The 16,272-nt window shown below is 44.1% G+C and overlaps 1 protein-coding gene across 6 annotated transcripts in view; it reads left to right on the top strand.

The window, feature by feature from the left end:
- Positions 1-5,059: 5,059 nt before the first annotated feature.
- MFSD6 (major facilitator superfamily domain containing 6) overlaps positions 5,060-16,272 on the top strand; it is a 94,234-nt gene continuing 83,021 nt past the window's right edge. For 5 of the 6 annotated variants that reach the window (XM_069576916.1, XM_069576918.1, XM_069576915.1 and 2 more), the window contains exon 1: positions 5,060-5,576. The gene's annotated coding sequence lies outside the window, so the exon portion shown is untranslated. The remainder of the gene's footprint in view (positions 5,577-16,272) is intronic. The other variant, XM_069576919.1, reaches the window with a different exon arrangement.

The following is a 16,272-nucleotide window of genomic DNA, read 5'->3' as shown; positions in this document are numbered from 1 at the left end:
TGGTCATCTCCAACTTATGCCTCAAGTCCAGTTTACTCTTAATTCCTCAAAGGGTCCTCCCTATCTTCCAATCTAAGTTACCTTCTTTCATTTTTCCCTTGTGTGACCCTGTTTTCTCTTCTGTGGAAGACTGCTCCTTGACTCCCAGAATCCATTCTCCCTTTCTTTCGTAGCAATGGAGTTTAGCTGGGTCTCTGGCTGCAGAGCTGAACCTGTTTCCTTCCTTTGCACTCAGATATGGACATGCAGCTCCGAGCATATCACAGCCAAGGTGATATGTATGGACACCATGTGTGCAAGTATGAGAGTTTGAGGGCTTCCCTGTAAGTGCCAGAGCTTATCCTCTCCCTGGCCCATGTGCTGGAAATGGTCAGCCTGGACCAAGCATGGAATCCGTGTTGTGTGGGTGGTGGGGTCATACTATCAATCATGGACTGCCTTACTTGTGGATTGCTACATGAGAAAAAAAAATTATAATCCTATTTAACTACTGGACTTTTGACTCTCTTTGTTACAGTAAAGGAGGCCATGGATGGATGGTATATTTATTTATTTGCTGAGCTAGACAGCTTATGGAATCTCAGAGATTTTAGTTCCCCTGACCAGGGTTCCTGGGTCCTGGCAGTGAAAACGTAAAGTCCTAACCACTTGGACGAGTTTTAAGTAGAGAACTAAGGTCTGCTGGTAGCCTATCCAGGAGGCACAACACAGTGTGAACAGTAGGTACCCCATGGTGTTGGGCAACCCTGAGGGACTGCAAAGAAATGCCACTGTCTCGTGTTCTTAAGGATTACTTTGGTTGAAACAGGGAAGATTGATTGGGGTGAGAAAACACTGAAAGGCCAGAGAAGTGACTGTCATAAGGCAGAGGAGAGAGGACCTCATGGATGAGCACAGCACAGGAATACAGAGAAGAGGTCAAATTCCAGGAGTATGTGAAAGGTGGACTCCACAGGGCTTGGTGTTTACTGGGTGTGATGGGCAAAATCATGGCCTCCTAGAGATGTCCATGTCCTGATCCCCGGAGCCTACAGCTCTGTTACCTTCCATTGTCAGAAGGACTTTGGAGTTATGATCAAGTCAGGGTTCATGAGAGGAAGAGATGACCCCAGACCAGCAAGGTGAGCCCAGTGTAATCACAAGGGATCTTATAAGAGGGAGGCAGGAGGGTCAAAAGAGGCAGTGTGCTTGCTGAAGCAGAGGTCAGAGTTATGTGTATACTGTGAAGATGGGAAAAAGGGGCTAGGAGCCAAGAAGCCTCTAGAAGCTGGGGAAGTCCAAAAAGTGGATTCTACCAGACTCCCCTGGTGGCTCAGACGGTAAAGCGTCTGCCTACAATGCGGGAGACCCAGGTTCAATCCCTGGGTCGGGAAGATCTCCTGGAGAAGACAATGGCAACCCACTCCAGTACTCTTGCCTGGAGAATTTCATGGATAGAGAAGCCTGGTAGGTTACAGTGACAAGGGCAACCCACTCCAGTACTCTTGCCTGGAGAATTCCATGGACGGGGAAGCCTGGTAGGCTACAGTCCATGGGGTCCCAAAGAGTCGGACACGACTGAGCGACTTCAGTTTTCACTTTCACCCCAAAGCCTACAGGTGGAATGCAGCCCTGCAGACACATGGATTCTAGCCTGGAGAAACCCACTTTGGATTTCCTGTTTACGGACATGTAAGATGGTCGGTTTCTGTTTTACTTCACGCACTCATGGTAGCTGGTTGGAGCAGCAGGGGAAATTAATACGCTGGGTGCGGGGGTTAGGGTGAAGGGAGAGGTGAGCACAGCGCTGTGCACAACTGGGTGGGGAGGATGGTTTGAAAGAGAAAGTGTCAGTCGCACAGATGTGTCTGACTCTTTGCGACCTCAGAGACTGTAACCCGCCAGGTTCCTCTGTCCATGGAATTCTCCAAGCAAGAATACTGGAGTGGGTAGCCATTCCCTTCTCCAACGGATCTTCCTAACCCAGGGATCAAACCCAGGTCTCCTGCACTGCAGGCAGGTTCTTTACCATCTAAGCCGCCAGAGAAGCCCAGGGCGGTTTGGGAACCCAGAAGTAAAAGCCGGCAGGGGAGGGGTGGTGGATGGCTGCCTGCTGGAATTGGCCACATGGGTCTGGCACCCAGGAGAGGAGCTGCCCTGGAGATAGGGGTTGGGGGGCATCATTAAATATTCCGGGATTAAAGCCAAGGGAGGGGGTGAGAGCAATCACAGGAAAAAAGGAGGAAAGAAAGGCCAAGAACAAAACTGAAGTGGAACCTGAAGTGGCCTGAGAAGAACTGCACAACCCGAGGCTGTAGGTCACAGAAATCAGGGGACGAGAGTTTCAAGGTGAGGCACGGTCCATAGCGCCCCATGTTGTGGAGCGAGAAAACTGGATGACACCATCTGGCTTAAAATAAAATCCCCCAAACTGCCATATGTGAATATTCATGTTTGTAAGAGTTTGCATATGCTAGGAAGAGGGACTGATTAAGAGCTGGGCCCTGGAGCCAGACTTCCTAGGTGGACTCTACCTAGATGCAGATTCTATCACTGACAAGTGGTATGAGTTTGGTAAAGTCACTCCACATTTATATGCACCAATTTCCTCTTTTGTAAAGTGGGGTGATAACAGTACCTACGTGTATGTGACTGTTGTGAGGCTTAAATCAATAAATACATTAAAAGGGCTTTGAACAGTACCTGGCACAGGTAAGTTCTATGTAAGTGTTAGCTATTTTTTCTTATTATTACCTATTGTAATACGTTTGCTTTGTTATTTAAGAAGTCAATTCTGCCAAAGGAAAGAAGAGAAACAAACATGATAAGGAGAAGAAATGAAATTAAATAAAAACAAGTAGTTTGTAAGACTAAGTAATGCATATATCAGCTGAACGTAGAGAGGAAATGTCGGAAAGTCCAAGTAGGCATCAAATATTCTTGGTACAGTAAATATTCATGAGGCTTATTAGCACTCAATATTCAGGCAGGCTTCAAATGACCACCCACTGGTGATAGTTACACAGCCTCCATTTGTTCTCTGCCTGAGAAATGCCGATAAAATCCCACAGCTGCTCATCAGGCTCACTGGTGAGCTGGAACTGGCCAGCCATCCTCACTTCTTATCTCTCAATAGAGAAAATACGTGCTTGCTCTGGCCCCAGGTACCCTCTGACTGACAGGATCGACCTCAGCTCTGATCCTTATAATCCCACCATCAGTACAGGGAAACTGACACGAGAGATAAAGGCACAGGTTCTCTGCATATTTCATAAAATATACCATCTGCTTATATCCTAGTCTCTGTCTTAGTCTATCTCCTGATCTCTTCTTCTGCATTTTAAAATTGATTCAATTAGCCACGTGATTTCAACACCCTAATTTTGTCTTTGAGCCTTTCTGGGCAATGACCTCTGGGACAGCTTGCCTTGTAGTATAGTTGAAAGCTAATTTCCCAACCCACACCCACTAGTCACTTCACCAGGGGTAGGGAGATGTGGGAGAAGAGGCAGGTCACTTTTTGTTTCTGCATATTTGCATCTTCTCCGTAGTTATACTGAGAAGGGAAGGGGCTATCAGGAAAAGGCTGGAGTAAGAAATGGCAACCCACTCTAATATTCTTGCCTGGAGAATTCCATAGACAGAGGAACCTGCTGGACTGGTCTCTGGGGTTGCAAAGAAGCAGACACGACTGAGCACACACACATACACCAGGAAAAAAAATCCTGCCCTAAAAATACCAATTAAAACAACATTTTGTGCTCTGCTGACCCTTGAGGGCACCCTTCCTATCTGAAACCAGCTTCAACTTCTAGAATGATTTTGCTTCACTTGTCAACATGGAGTCACCTCTGGGCAGCTCTAGATGAAGAAGAATCCCCCACACCCCACCCAGGTTCTTCCTGCCTTCCTTTCATACACAGGAGAGAAACTGAATCATGTTAGACCTGGAGTTTGTTCACTTTCTTCCTTTTCTTTTTCCAAAGGTTGCTTCTTTAATACTGGGACAGATAAGAAGCATGATAATTCTGTTATGACAGCTACCAACTGGTCGTAGTTGTTCAGTTCCAAATTCTGCGTGGGAAGCCATCTTTAGGCCACACCAGACCAAAACCTGCCCTTTTCAGAGTCCAATCACCACCTCGATCTCCTTCATCAAACTTTAACATGCAGTGCCTTTCCTTGTTTTGCTTTAATCTGTATTGCAAGTGGGTTTATCATGAGGCTAACAGAGCATAAGCTTCAGGTACCCAGTCCCAGATTCCAGGAGGGGCCACGGTGACTGTGTAACTTTGTTTTATTCTCCGTAAAGAGGAGCCTCTAATCCTAAAGATTCATGGCCTATAAAATTCTCATCAGTATGATTTCGTGGTTTAAGAGCTTAAAGTCTAGACATGAAGGCCTTCTCACCCATTTAGTATTTATGTCATTTTTGGTAGTCCACATTCAGTTTCAGCCTTGGTGTCCTCAGTTGTAAGATGGGAATAATAGTACCTATATTTTGGGGATTCTGGTAAAACTTAAACAGTACTTAAACAGAGCTTCCTATGTGAGAAACATCCATCCATGTTAGTGGTCATTATTATTGCCATTATTGCCAGAACAAGACATAAGCTCCCTGAAAGCTGGATCTGGTACCCCAAAGGCCCATCACAGGTGCCCCAAAAATGCCTGCTGAAGGAATACCCTTTACAGCCAACTCCACTCTCCCCACCCTCTCTGCGCGTCTAGCCAGAAATACAACTCTAATTACATTTCTGATGCAACACACATCGTTATCTCTTCAGCGAGATACTCGGGTAGCACCTTCTCAGTTGGAAAGCCTGCTTCAGTCTCAGCCCTTCCCCAGTGAGGCCTGCCGCCCCGGTTATTTGTCTCCTGCCCAGCTCCTCTCTCCCGGGTCACCTGAGGACTGCTGGCCAGGCCACGGTCGGTCTAGAGACGCTGAACGAACGCGTTAATACCGTCGGCAGTCTGCTTGGCTCTTAATAGAAGCTCAATAAACGATGGCTGTGACTGTTGTTGCTGATCTTTACAATCCCCAGCCAGCCGGCCGTCCACCCTCCGCCCCCTCCGCCCGGAGCCAGGCCCGCGTCGTTCGCCTTGCGGGGCGTGGGTCCCAGCCGGGGTCCGGGCACCCGGGGATCGACCCGCGCGTCTCCTCCCCCCAGCGCGGCGCGATTCCCGGGCAGGGCCGAGGCCGCGGGCCCCCCGGGGCCGCCCCGGCGGGCGGGAGGCCGGGAGGAGCCGCCGCCGACGCAGCCGCCGCAGGAGGCGGAGCGCTGCACCTGGCGGCGGGTCCTCCGCGCTCGGCCCTGACACGCGTCCAGCCGGCAGCGAGCGGCGGAGGCCGGGCGGGAGACGGAGGCAGGAGCGGAGCGGCAGAGGGGTCGGGCCGGCCGGTGCGCGCGGCTCGCCGCTCCCGGTCTCCCCAGCGGCTCGCACGCCCGCGCCGCAGCCCCGGAGGAGCCGGCTACGCGCCCGAGATGGTGCGCGCCGCCCCGGCGGCCGCCGCCCCGGCGCCCAGAGCCGCCGCCCCGCGCCGGGGGGAGAAGGCGCCCCGCGCCCCGCGCAGCTGAGCGCCGCCGCCGCCGCAGGTGAGTCGGGGCCCGGAGCGCCCGGGGGCCGAGCCGAGGGCCGGGAGCCCCCCGCCGGCGCGCACACCTGCCGTGCGGAGGGGGGCGGCGGCGAGGACGCGCCCAGAGCCCGGGCGGCGGGGCGGGGGGTGTCACCGCTCCCAGCCCCGATCGCCCGCCGCTGCCTCCCTCCCCTCGGATTCCCCGGTCCTTTGCCATCTTTTGGGGTGCTAGGGCTGGCTGTAGCCGGCACCCCGGCGCGGGCAGCACTTCCGCAAACGTAGCTGGAGTCAGGAAAACAAAGGCGCTGCCCAAGGGAGCCCTCGCCCGGCGCCGGCAGCGGCCCGGGTGCGGGGTGAGGTTGGGCCCCGGTGTCCAGGCCCGTCTTGGCCCAGCCCCACTCGCGCCCTTGCCATAAACATCGTCGCAGAAAGGCAGGCGAAAAGCAGCAGCCAGCCGGCGAACAGATACAGAGCCGCTTGGGCGGCTGCAGGAGGAAACTGACCGTCTGCTTTCCCCAGGTGAACAAATGCTGGGAAAAAAACCCCCCTCTTTCCCCTGCCTGCTACCATCCTAGAAGAAATACACCACCTCTGTGTTTCTTTACTTCAACTTGGCCTAACGTGTCCCTAGAGCCATTTTGAGGTAACAGTGGGGGTTTCTAGTCCTTTGGGGGTCCTGTTTATCTTCTACACAGCCCCCTACAAATTTAAGTAGGATGCTGAAAAATCCCAAATGCAACTTTCCCCTTCATTTATCCACCCCCGCGTGAACAGGCAGGTGGACTGAATACCCTTAAGGCCAGGACAGGGTACATTTCTCCTCTCCCACTCACTCGCAACCAAGAACGTTTCCTTTCATCCGAAAATATTCAATAAACATTTGACAGAGCTACTGGAACAGATAAAACCATACCTGTCAGTAATAGGAAGAACCAGCCTTAGAGAGCTGAGGTTTTAATCCCAACTGGGGTCTAGCTTATTTGTATGCCGTCAGACAGGGCACATCTTGAGTCTCCGTCTTCTCACCTGTCAAAGGAGATGGTTGAACAGTATAGGGGACAAGCTTCCTCCTAATTGTTCTAGAAGTTTAGGATTTTGTGGAAATCTAACCTCTTCAAAAATAAATGAATGCAAAAGGTGTGGTGGATGTCCGGTTGGCCAAGGAGGTGATAAAAGCGGGCCCCTGGTGTCTGCAGGGCATTTATTTCCCTAAGACGTGACGACTGGTCTGCCACAGGTGTGTGCATCACTGATGGCCTTGGCAAGTGAAAGGAGAGGCCAGGAGGCAGCTTCATTGGCAAGGTCGGCTTTTGACACTTGAAGCTGCTGGTCATCAGCAGACATGAGAGGTATTTTCAGTGATTTTGTGGTACTCAGATGACTTGTGTTTGTCACAAGTTGTAAGAAAAAACTTAGGATTGCTTTAAGGAGGAGGCTTGGAAATTGCTACTGAGCCCAGAGCAAGATACCCTGGGGGACTAGGAGGAGAAAGGATCATATTTCAATAATGCATTACAGCTGCTAGGCATCTTTACAGTAATTTATTTCTAAGACACTTTCTGTGTCTGTACAAACAAAATTAATATAAAAACATGAAGCCAAACCAAAACACAAAGATAAAATAGCAAGGTTTGCAAGTATTTGGTGATATGAGGTATCAGATCACCAGGTCTAGAATATGTAGTTTCTGGATTATTAACGGTAATAGGGCACTTTTTGAGCACTTAGAATGTTCAAGGCACCATCTTAAACACTTAAATTCTAAAACTCTGTAAGATAAGTCTTTTCCCATTTTACGGATGATGAAAAGGAAGCTCAAATGGTTAAGGGACTTAGAAAAACCACAAAATCAGTAGGAGGTGGGCTTAGATTTGACCCTGTGTCACTGTCTCCAAAGCCCGGGAAATTTCCACACGGTGTCCCTCCCTATTCAAAACCCAGAAGCCTCACCACCTACGCACCCTCCTTTGCTTCTTGCCTTTGAAAATTAATTTCATTTCAGTATACATACATTACTATGTTAACATTTGTCTGTATAAGAATCTACATACTTATAGTGCATATGTATTTATGCATGTACATTCACCCATTTGTTCTCACCATTTGTATGTTGAAGGCAAGTGTAAAAATGATCATAACCAGATATATTAGTATTAGACCGAGAGGTTTTTTGTTTTACTGCTTTTGCTATTCAGTAAATCTTGATTTAACAATCTCAGTGTAGGGAAAGGAAGTGCACTACATGTAAATGTGTCTGTTAACTGCTTTGGCATATTATCTTAGGAAAAAAATCATGATATGGTAAGTGAAAAAAAGAAACTGCAGAAGATATTTATATACAGACCTGCATACAAGCACACATATACCTTGTCTCTTCAGGTGGCTTCCTGAAGGAAGTGGGTTCAGATGATAAAGAGAGGAGGGTACTTTTCCTTTTTACCTTATAAAGTTATTTTGGGCTTACAAAACATTTTTTTTTTTTTGCAACAGGCACTTGTTCTTTTATTATATAAACTAAATAGAGAAAAAGAAGAGTGGAATTGATTCACTTAATAACAGAAAATAAGGGAACAAGTGAATGTGCCTAAACTCTGTAATATTAGAGAAGTGAAACATGGGATTCAGGATATCAAAGAGGAAGGTGGTATTCTGGAATTTGCAGGTAAGGGAGCAAAGGGTGATGAGTCTTGGATGACTAAGTTTTATCTTTTCTAATAATACCTATAGCATATTCTATAGTATGCCTGATTTTCCTCCATAATAATGCTTTGGTACACACACCCCGCTTTTTAAATTTTGTTTATTTTTTGGCTGTGCTGGGTCTTTGCTGCTTGTGGTTCTCTCTAGTTGCAGCGAGCGAGGGCTCCTCTCTGGTTGCAGCGCACAGGCTTCTCGCCACAACAGCTTCTCTTCATGGGGAGCAGGGGCTCCAGGGCGCACAGGCCCCAGTGGCAGCTCCCGGGCTCTAGGGCACAGGCTCAGCAGTTGTGGCGCATGGGCTTAGTTGCTCTGCGGCCTGTGGGATCTTCCTGGACCACAGATCAGACCCATGTCTCCTGCAATGGCAGGTAGATTCTTTTCACTGAGCCACCAGGGAAGCCCACACCCAGGTTCTCTGCTAGAGAGGGTGGTAAGAATTTCTTCCTGTTCTTGCTAGTGGTGGCTGTCTTTGGAAGCATAACTGGTCTTTATGTTGAAGGAGGAGTGCGTGCATTGTGTGGTCAGTCGTGTCTGACTCTCTGCAACCCAGTGGACTATAGCCGGCCAGGCTCCTCTGTCCATGGGTTTCCCTGGCACGCATACTGGAGTGGGTTGCCATTTTCTCCTCCAGGGGATCTTCCCCACCCAGGGATCAAACTTGTGTCTCCTGCCTTGGCAAGCAAATTCTTTACCACTGAGCCATCTGGGAAGCCCAGTAGTTAGGAGTAGGAGATATAAATTTACCTGCTGTGTCATTTCTATGAGATGACTTCAGGTGTAATTATTTTTAGTAACATAATTTCATGAGCAGGAAGCCATTATCAAGTTAATCCAGTCTGATGCATATATATATATATATATATATATCCATACACATGTAGTTTAGAAACATACATATGTATATATGTACATAATCTTGTCTGATGTGTATATATACAATCCCACAATTTGGCTTAGTTTGATATAATACTAATAAAAAGCACTGCTTAGAATTCTTAAAAATTAATACATTTCCCTGCTCAGACTTAGAAATCCAGAATAAAATATATTCACATTTTTCGGAATCAAGAAAACACATTCTTCCTTGTGTTTTGTACATGAAGGAAAAGTGAATAAGATTGGTTCATTGTAAATGCAATAGGCAATTCTGAGAAAAGGGTAACTGTAAAATTATTTTGCATAAGAGATATTCTGCAATTTTAGGTGACATCCAACGTTTCATGTAGGGTTCTAACTCTGTTTTGGGCTGAGGGAAGTCTCAGTCTTTTGATTTAGGAAACTTTGTTACTCAGTATGTCCTCTTTAAACCTACAAATCAAGTGCAAAATCCTACCCGAGGGCAAAGCCAGTTTGGGTAAAACCTTTTCCTCAGAGCCAAAGGAATGTGTTATTTTCCAGGACACAGCATTTTGGATTCTTGGGAAATGCAGACGTATACATCTGCTGTGAATTCTGCATGGGGCAAAGAAAACATTCTAATGTCTCCATCCAGAACATTCCACTTGGATATGATTCTTCCACAGTTAATTACCCAACATTAGCTGTCTGTGGCCATTATTATACCTTACTGGCATTTTGGAGGGTGAGAAGGCCAGTGTCAGCTTGATTTATTGTCCTAAATCCTGAATGACATGTTATCCAGTACTTAGCCCTATTGTTGGGTTTCAGTAACATTTGCTTTGTAGCTGTTTTTCCTTCTTCCTTCTTTGTATTTATAAGATACTTATTTGCTACTTTGTATAATGGCATCATTTAAGTTAGTTGGCTGGGTGACTTTTGGAAACTATGAGAGTCATTTGCTAAGATAATGATTTATGGGCGTTCAGCCCAAATAGAAAACTAAACCAAACCAAAACAAATAAAACATGTGGAACACCTAAGCTGTGAACCTGTATATTAATATGCATCTGTACTCTAGCTATTGCAACTCTGGTTGCTCCTCTGTGGCTTTAAATAGCATATACGAACAGATACACATATACACCTGTATCTCAGCACCAACAAGAAATATCCCAAATGTTGTGTATTAAAAGTAGCTTTCATGACTTCGCTAGAGGTCCAGTGGTTACGACTCTGTGCTTCTGCTGTAGTGGGTGCAGGTTCTGTTCCTGGTCGGGGAACTAGGATGCCACATGCCTTGAGGCCTGGCCAGAAAAAAGGAAAAAGTGAAAGTAGCTTTCATCTGCCTTTATCCCTTTGTCAATTACGTTGAAGAGATGTTAAGGTTTGGAAATGTGAATGACTGGCCTGTATTACCATGGAACCTGGTGGTCTTGCTGAATATTAAGAATAGGAAAGGATGGGGGCAAAGATGGGAAGAATACTAGGCTCTTAGAAAAACCATATTCCAGAGATATAAAAGAAGATTGAGGAAGGGAGGGCTGAGACATCTTTTCTGACATTTGTCCTGGCCTGTGTTTGAGTAGGGGAGCCAGATTCAGAGAATGTGCAGAAAACAGGGAAGTCCAAGTCTTAATGACTCTTTTCTTAACTCTGAATGAGGAAACGTTTTGATCTGAGACCAAGAGTGGAACTTGGGGGAGAGAAAGAGATGGGACGCCATGAATCAGTGGTGGCCGAGAGAGCTCTGGTGTGGCTTTGTGGGGGATAAAAGGAGAACTGGAAAGAGGAGCTGGTGTCGTCTCAACAAGTCTGATTTGTGGATGAATTGTGTCCAGTGGAAGGGAGCAAGAAGCCTAGGCTGGCATCCTAGCCCCGAGTGGTTCTGTAGAGTGGGGCAGGTGCTCCTACCCCACTTCCCACGTGGCCACCATGGGGTGAAGATTGGAGACGGGGCCAGCAGAGCCCAGGACTCCCAGAGGAGGAGGAGTGGGTCCCTATGAGCCACATGCTCAATTCTTATAATTGCTCTGGGCATTTTTAGGGACAAGGTTAAGGTAGAATACCCTTGACCCAAGGTAACCAAGGCCTTTCTCAGCAGAGCCAAGCCCAAAGCCCCCACACGAAACACTTGAAGCAGAACCATACAAAGTGACACACTCACTCTCTATGACTTTCACAGAAATGCACTGATCCAATCCAGCATAGCCCAGCTTCTGTAGCTACTGTGGAGTGCCTTCTTCTGTTTGAAAATGACTTCTGGGAAATTGTGTTTAATGAACGGATAGAACCCAAACTCACCTTTATGAGAGAGTTTGAATAAAAGAGTGTCAAAAGTGTAAAAATGATATCCATTTACCTTTTATTTCCTATTAATGAGGTTCCCCTATTTTGAAGATGTTTTACCTTTTAAGAGCGTCTCTGAGCCCTTGTAACTGGCCCTTTCGGTTGTTCCTGCAGGATCCTGCACAGTGATAGGCAGACTTCAATTGAGCAAGTCCCAGTGACCTTTCCGGGGCTGCAGGATCAAAGGTGTCCCAGTTATCACTCAGATGCTTTGTATTTCAAATGATTCCTTTTAAATATGTATTTTCAAAGTGATACTTCTTGGGAAAAAAAAATCCAGTAAACTAAAAGAAAAAAATTAAAGTAACTCCTAATTTTACTTCTTAGAGATTACCCTTAGTAACATTTTGATATTATTTTCAAATCTTTTTCTAAAGTATATTTTGTATAAAGAACAAAATTTACAAATGTAAACTCTTACATACAGGTTTGTGTCTTGCTTTTTCTCTACTTAATGCTTTTTTTTTTAATGAACATTTATCCATATTCTGTTAATTTTAAGTTCTGTTAAGTTCAGTTTTCCATCCTGTGGGTATAAGGTTCTTTTTTTCTCTTATGTTCAGATACATAATTCAGCTGCTTCTGTTGCTGATCACTGACTTTGTCTCAGTTCTCATCATTATGATAAACATCCATACACTTAAATCCTTGCCTTCTAGAAAGACTTTTCTTCTACTCTCAGTTATTGAGAGTGCCTGTTAATATTTATCTTTACCAGCATTGAATATTTTCATTTTCAAAAGTATTAGTATGGTATATTTATTGAAGTGTCTTATTTAATGGGCTAGGTAATAAATCCTTTTCTGAAAGAAACTGATAGCACTTGGTAGCTCTGAATTCAACAGAGTCCTAACAGCATAAAAAGCAAGACAAATTTGATTACATATGCTGGTATGTGCTTAGTATATAAAACTTTGTTTTAAACTGAAGTGTAGTTAGGGGGTATAAGGAAAAGTCATTGGTGATAGCTACATGTCTATGGAAGAATGTATTTTAAACTGTGAGATCTATATTTTGATCTAGATTGTAAACTCATAAAAGACATGTTTGAGAAAGAAGCAACTATAAATTTTTGTTTAGAATGCCATGTCTTATATATATATATTATACACTCTTTAAGCCTCTTAACTTTCTCAGTGACTAATAATGCCAGAATAGCCAAGTAAGTCTTTTATTGAATAAGCCAGTCGTTTATTGAATAAGCGTTTATCAAGCACCCATTATAAATATAGCATTATTTTACACAATTAACACATGTGCTGATGTTCTAACCCAGTGTTATGCAACTAATACTTGGAGTTGTCTTTTTATCTCTCAGTATAATTCTTATTTTTCCACAGTCTAGTTTTCTTGTGTTTCTAGTATTTAGTATTTCCTGTATTTCTAGATTTTAGACTCATAGTCCTATAATAATTGTATTTGCTCAAGTCAGTCCTTTTCTGAACAAATTTGAAAAAAAAAATGAATGTGTGTCTGTGTATATAAAACAAGCATTCACATAGGTTTAAAATTAAAAACCCTTTTAAAAATCAAAAAGCATTTTAATAGAATTGTAATTCCTTTTATAATCATATATATTCTGTATAGATTGCTTCTGAAGTATAAAGTGGTACTTTACAGAGAAGAATCTAAAACTTTAAATAACTCAACTTTCTTTATCAACCTTTTAAAAATTATTTGTTTTATGCTTTGAAAAGATAAGAAAAGAGAAAGAAAAGGTACGATTTTTCTGTGTTAACTTCTTGGCAAAGAAACAAAGGTTGTGTTTATAATCATTAAAATGGTAAATAATTGGATAATCAAGACAATTTTCAAATGATAAGGGTTGACTTGCTGTGGCTCCCACTGTAACTGGGTTTGTGCTCATGTTGACCAGGTCTCATGCTTTCCTTTTTCTCCCCTCTTCTAACGCAGTACCTGTTCTGTTACCGCGAAGGTCTTTGCAGACACCATGGTTCTCAGGCTCCCACTTGACGCTAATTGCCCTTGTGGGGGCCCCTGTCTGAGAAACTGCATAATGTCAGAAAGCTAATCGGAACTGCATGAACATTTATTAGAGAAGAAGATAATATGAGGGAAGCATCAGCATACATTTGAAAATGAGTGGAACATGTATGTACAACGCATTTATTCAGTGGTCTCAAAGACCGCTGGCAGGAACTTCACATTTTCATAGGTTAGAACTGTTGCCCTGGAGGAGGCAAGTGGCTGGTGGCACCATGCCCACTTCCGTGGCTCCTGGATGGAGGAAAGTGGATGGGGAACCTCTGAGTGGGCTTGTCTTTCATGACCTGTTGCTTATATTACAGGTTGAAAAGTATTGAGAAAGAATTTCCCCTAATTTAAAAGTTATACACATTGTAACTTTTAGCACTCTTGGTTCAGTCATCTGAGTACCACCATTATTTGTAATATTATATCAGTGGGGAAAAGGTTTCTAAGCTTCAGCTATGGAAGTTCAATGAATATTGGAAACCCAGCCTATTCAGGAGCTTGGTTATTCTAAATAGTTTCACTGATGCAACTGGCTATTGATCTTGGTTTAGAGAGAGATGACTATGCACTGATTCTAATTTTTACAAACTTCTGTGATCCCCTTAAATCCTTATATTGTTTTCTTGACAAATAAATACAGAGTGTCACTAACAGCATGTCTAGTAAATTTCACTTCCAATTTTGAACACTTATTGGATTTTTTTGGTTTGGATAAATTCACAAGATATACAAAATTTTTTTAAACATTTTTTTTCCATGCTATACTACCAACCGTTGCTTGTACCTCACACTGGGCTTGTTTTAAGACAGGAGGTTTATTTGAGAGAGAGAAGGAAATGAGGTTCTGGGCCTTGCTTCAAATTTATTCTGTAACCTCTTGAAACAATATTTAACCAAAAGCCTTAAAGAAATGAATAGAAATCTGCTTCTATGATGGCTGATAAGGTCTGAGAATCTAAATTACAATTTTTAAAATTGATATTTAAGTGTATCTTTCACAGAGTAGAAGTGAAAATCCACTTGGCTTTAATCACTAAAACCTTATTTAGGGTTAAAATCTATTCTGTTTCCCCTCTTCTTGAGATGAAAATAATTTGTTCTTTTCACCATCTTAGCAAGTGAAGGAAAATATGTTAGAGATAATTTCACCTCCTTTCTTTCACATTTGCTATGTTACAAATATAATTAAAATGTTTTTAAGGGGGCTGTATTTTATTTTTTTACTTTACAATATTGTATTGGTTTTGCCATACATCAGCATGAATCTGCCATGGGTATACACATATTCCTCATCCTGAAGCCCCCTCCCACCTCAGTCCCTGTACCATCCCTCTGGGTCATCCCAGTGCACCAGCCCCAAGCATCCTGTATCCTGCATCAAACCTGGACTGATGATTTGTTTCACATATGATATTATATATATTTCAATGCCATTCTCCCAAATCATCCCACCCTCTCCCTCTCCCACAGAGTCCAAAAGACTGTTCTATACATCTGTGTCTCTTTTGCTGTCTCGCATACAGGTTTATTGTTACCATCTTTCCAAATTCCACATATATGTGCTAGTATACTGTATTGGTGTTTTTCTTTCTGGCTTCACTCTGTATAATCAGCTCCAGTTTCATCCACCTCGTTAAAACAGATTCAAATGTATTCTTTTTAATGGCTGAGTAATACTCCACTGTGTATATGTACCACTTTTTTATCCATTCATCTGCTGATGGACATCTAGGTTGCTTCTATGTCCTGGCTATTATAAACAGTGCTGCGATGAACATTGGGGTACACGCGTCTCTTTCAATTCTGGTTTCCTCGGTATATATGTCATGATGTTTTTGAACGGTGGTGTTGGAGAAGACTCTTGAGAGTCCCTTGGACTGCAAGGAGATCCAACCAGTCCATTCTGAAGGAGATCAACCCTGGGATTTCTTTGGAAGGAATGATGCTAAAGCTGAAACTCCAGTACTTTGGCCACCTCATGTGAAGAGTTGACTCATTGGAAAAGACTCTGATGCTGGGAGGGATTGGGGGCAGGAGGAGAAGGGGATGACAGAGGATGAGATGGCTGGATGGCATCACTGACTCGATGGACGTGAGTCTGAGTGAACTCTGGGAGTTGGTGATGAACAGGGAGGCCTGGCATGCTGCGTTTCATGGGGTCGCAAAGAGTCGGACACAACTGAGCGACTGAACTGAACTGAACTGAAGGCAGTTCTATTTGCAGTTTTTTAAGGAATCTCCACACTGTTCTCCATACTGGCTGTACTAGTTTGCATTCCCACCAACAGTGTAGGAGGGTTCCCTTTTCTCCACACCCTCTCCAGCATTTGTTGCATGTAGACTTTTGGATCACAGCCATTCTGACTGGTGTGAAATGGTACCTCATTGTGGTTTTGATTTGAATTTCTCTGATAATGAGTGATGTTGAGCATCTTTTCATGTGTTTGTTAGCCATCCGTATGTCTTCTTTGGAGAAATATCTATTTTGTTCTTTGGCCCATTTTTTGATTGGGTCATTTATTTTTCTGGAATTGAGCTGCAGAAGTTGCTTGTATATTTTTGAGATTAGTTATCAGTTGCTTCATTTGCTATTATTTTCTCCCATTCTGAAGGCTGTCTTTTCACCTTGCTTATAGTTTCCTTTGTTGTGCAGAAGCTTTTAATTTTAATTAGGTCCCATTTGTTTATTTTTGCTTTTATTTCCAGTATTCTGGGAGGTGGGTCATAGATGATCCTGCTGTGATTTATGTCGGAGAGTGTTTTGCCTATGTTCTCCTCTAGGAGTTTTATAGTTTCTGGTCTTACGTTTAGATCTTTAATCCATTTTGAGTTTA

The sequence above is a fragment of the Ovis canadensis genome, chromosome 2, assembly GCF_042477335.2.
Source record: "Ovis canadensis isolate MfBH-ARS-UI-01 breed Bighorn chromosome 2, ARS-UI_OviCan_v2, whole genome shotgun sequence".
Classification (NCBI taxonomy): domain Eukaryota; kingdom Metazoa; phylum Chordata; class Mammalia; order Artiodactyla; family Bovidae; genus Ovis; species Ovis canadensis.
This window is presented reverse-complemented; position numbering and strand designations above follow the sequence as displayed.